The sequence below is a fragment of the Anastrepha ludens genome, chromosome X (genome assembly GCF_028408465.1).
Source record: "Anastrepha ludens isolate Willacy chromosome X, idAnaLude1.1, whole genome shotgun sequence".
In the NCBI taxonomy this organism is placed as follows: Eukaryota; Metazoa; Arthropoda; class Insecta; order Diptera; family Tephritidae; genus Anastrepha; species Anastrepha ludens.
The window spans coordinates 84327020-84330922 of NC_071503.1; positions in this window are offsets into that span (position 1 = coordinate 84327020).

Here is a 3903-nt window from a genome sequence, read left to right on the forward strand (position 1 = left end):
GTGCTGGAACAGTATTTTCAACTTTGCGGTAAACAATGAAGATCCCGAAGATAATGTTCCGTTGGCCGTTTTAAAAGAAAAATGGGAAGCTAAAATCCGCACCTTGATGAGCAACACCGTCGATCTCCTTAGTAGTTTAAATTCTAAGGTTCGTTCATGTTCGCAGATATGCTCAAAGATATGTATGTGGGTTATTGGAAAAAATTTTTTTTATTATATTAAAAATTTCAGATTGAATTCACGTTACCAGCGATTCATGAATGGAACGAAGATATCGAGGACGGCAATGCAGATGACGATCATCAACAAGAGGACGAATCCGATGATGACAGCGTATCAGAGCAACTGCAGAAAATTAAGCCGGCTGAAGCAGTTGAAATATTCAACAAAGCGTTAATATGGGCTGGTCATAAAGACGTCGATCAAAATGATATGAGTGTGCTAAGACGGTTAAGGGAGAAAGCTGTGCTTAAAGTTTTAGAAAAACAGAAGATACAAAAAAAGATGACTGATTTTTTTTAAATAAAACCATCGTATGACTTAATTTTCAATTAATATGTAACGAAAACAAGAATAAAATGTTAATTTAAATGTGAAAAAATGTATTTAAATACTTAGTCTTTTTGGGCATTCCACAACGTGAGCACTTTTGTTAACGTGAACTGCCTTGGTTTGAATTAGTTCACGTTATCGAGCGTGCGCTGTATTTGAGAATAAACACAGAATATTTAGTATAGTTGTGGTGAATATTTTTGAAGTTACACCCAAATTTGAAAAGGCGTTTCAGAGTGCTTGAAAGTACAAGGCGCTGTCGCTCCTTACCTTTACCTAACTGAAAGGTAAATTTTTATTTTTCTCTCCCTAAACTGGAAAATATTTAAGAGTGGTAGTCAGGAAAGCAGCTGAGCCAAGCAGTAAATTTATGAGTTTCTTCATATTTTTTTCTGTAATTTTTTCGTGAAAATGAAGTCTTCTAGAAAATCCCTTAAAATACGTAAGTCGAGAACAAAAAAGCGCAAAAATGTGTTTTATCCAAACACAGCTCAAACGGATGAAACGGCGAAAAAATTTAAAGAACAAGAGGAAATCTGTTTAAAAATTTAAAGAACAAGAGTTTACATTTTTTAACAGTTTTTGCAGCAATTTCTGGAGATGTGAAATATAATATCTGTGACGGAAATGTTAAGTTTCAAACTGCTTCTGAACGAGGACTTGGTTTTAAAATTGTTTTGCAGTGTGATAAATGCAGAGAACGTAAATGCATAGAGAAGGCGCAGTCCCGGCCCGTTCCTCCTAACAAAATACGGGTGGGAAAATGAAATCAGCACAAGTTAACAGTAGGAAATTAATTAATATGGCTGCCGGAGAGAAATGAGAGGGAGAGAGTGATACGCAAGTGTGAAAAAATGTAGTTTACATTAGCTTACATTTGCTTGCGTACAGAACAGATTTGTTCATTTGATATGTCCATATGATTTGTATGCATGTTTACAGATTTGTTCTTTTTGGTCTTTTTATGAAAATTGCGCGTAATTGTATGTATGCATGTTTATATATGTACATATATTAGCATAGGACATACAGCTATGGTCAAACGTTTAGCGCACTTAAAAAGAGTTCAATATAATGCTCGATTAAATGATATGAAACCAAAATAAATCCAGTTTTTTTTAACTAAATATATTTAACACTTTATTATAAGACAAAATAACTTAAAGTAGACAGTTTTCCCTAGAAAAAATATGATAAAATAGAAGTAATTCTTATTTGGTCATAGTGGGATTTGGGCAAAGACTTAGCGCAGTTTTGATTTCTGTAAAAAATATAAAATATTTGTAAGAAATGAGAAAAGATTGTTGACTATTATTATTTAACATATCAATATTTGGTAGAATAGCCGTTATTCTGTATAACTCCTTCACACCTGCGTGGTAAACTCTCTATTAACTTTTGGCACCTGTCCAAAGGAATAGAGTTCCATGCTTCCTGTACACCTTCCCAAAGTTCATCGATATTTTTTAATTTTTTTTTGTCCAACCATCGTCTTCACATCATTCCACAAGTTTTCGATTGGACTTAACTCCGGACTTTGTGCTGGCCAATCGAGCTGGGTAATATTTTCCTGCGAAAGCCAGTTTTTGACCACTCCCGCAGTATGTTTGGGATCGTTGTCCTACATAAATATCCAATTTTTGCATGTTTGACCATTGCCATCTCATAAAGTCCATCCGTAATGTATTTATGAAATATGATATTTCAACCGCCCATGGCACTGCAAGCTTTAAGGTCATTAGGAAGTTATTAATATTGATCAAAAGAATTCCAATTTTAAAATTTGCCCAAAATTGACGGAGGCTCATATTTACCCAAGCATTTTCGAAAAAAATTAGAGTTTCACGCGCAACACAAGTATTGAGCAATTCGGTAGCGCCAGGTATTTACATGATGTGTAGTCAAAATTTATTTGGTAATGACGAAAACTTGATAAATTTTGCCAAACCCACGCAGGTATTTGTTAAAGAAATGAATGATCTTTTTGATGAAGTCGCTGCAAAGCATTTCCAGTCAACAAATCCATTAAGGTCTCCTCTGAAGCGGGATGATAGGGGCAAAGTTGAAAGACTATTAAGTTACTTCGAGTTCTTTAGACCAATGTCTACAATGCGTGCATATTCTACTATTAAATGTATCCAAGGCTTTCGTACTACAATAAAATCGATGCTGGAATTGTGCGAGGAACTTTTTCAACAGCATCAAAATTTAAAATTTATTTTCCTTGGAAAGTTAAACCAAGATTGTCTAGAAAATTTCTTTTATCGGGTCCGAGCTAGTCAGGGTATTAATACTCATTCCACAGCACACGAAGTGCAGTACATAGTAGCGCGATTGATATCTGATATGACTTAATCGATGTCAATATCGAAGTTGTGTGAGAAATTGTTCTAATATGAGAACAATTTCGTAATTCGTGCTTTCACAATTTTATATTTTTTTTTTTCATTTCAGGAAGTGTACAATAAATACCTATTATTTATAGTATTGTAATATATATACATATACTATATATGAGTAGTTAACTTACTTGTTGGTAAAAATAAAAAATAGAGATTAAAAAACTAGTGTTTCAATTTTCTTAAGGATAATAATATTTATTTGGTAAGAAGAACTTAAATGAACATATACCAATAATTAAATTCGACAGGATTTCCTTACAAAATCAATATATTCGTTCAGCTAAATCAAATGAATATCTGCATATGAAAAATCGTTCATATGGACGTGCAAAAGCAAACACGCATATACATAAATACATGCCTACAAACTTCCATAGACATACATACATATGAGGCTGCGAGCACTTGCGACAGAAAAAATATTTCGATTTGCTATTGTTGTCGAGAATTTAGAACACATATTTACATACATATATTGATGCATACATATGTACGGAGCCGCGGCCACTCGACTTGACAAAAATTCAAGATTTATCAAATATTGGCAAATAATTCAACGCGAAATATTCCAATGTTGACTATTTTCGAATGGTTGAGAAAATTGGCATATGGGCGGCTCGTTTTATGAATGAAAGTACTTTGCTCGTAGAAATACATATGAGCTCTAACTTATCAATGAATTTGTTTTTGTTGTGCCTTTTAATATTTGAAACTGTTCAGCGCCGTCGCGGGTAAATAATCATGGCCGCAACAGCTACGCCTAGGAATGCATTTTGTTTTTGTAGTCGCTAGGCTTAGAATTTTAGTTTTGGAAGCATACACATGTAGAGGCATAAAGTAAGTATGTGCGGTTATATGTATGTACGAATATTCATTGTTTTGGTTAGAATAGAAACTTTTACGTACATATGTACATATGTATATACATATATGTATACGTACGCGAATA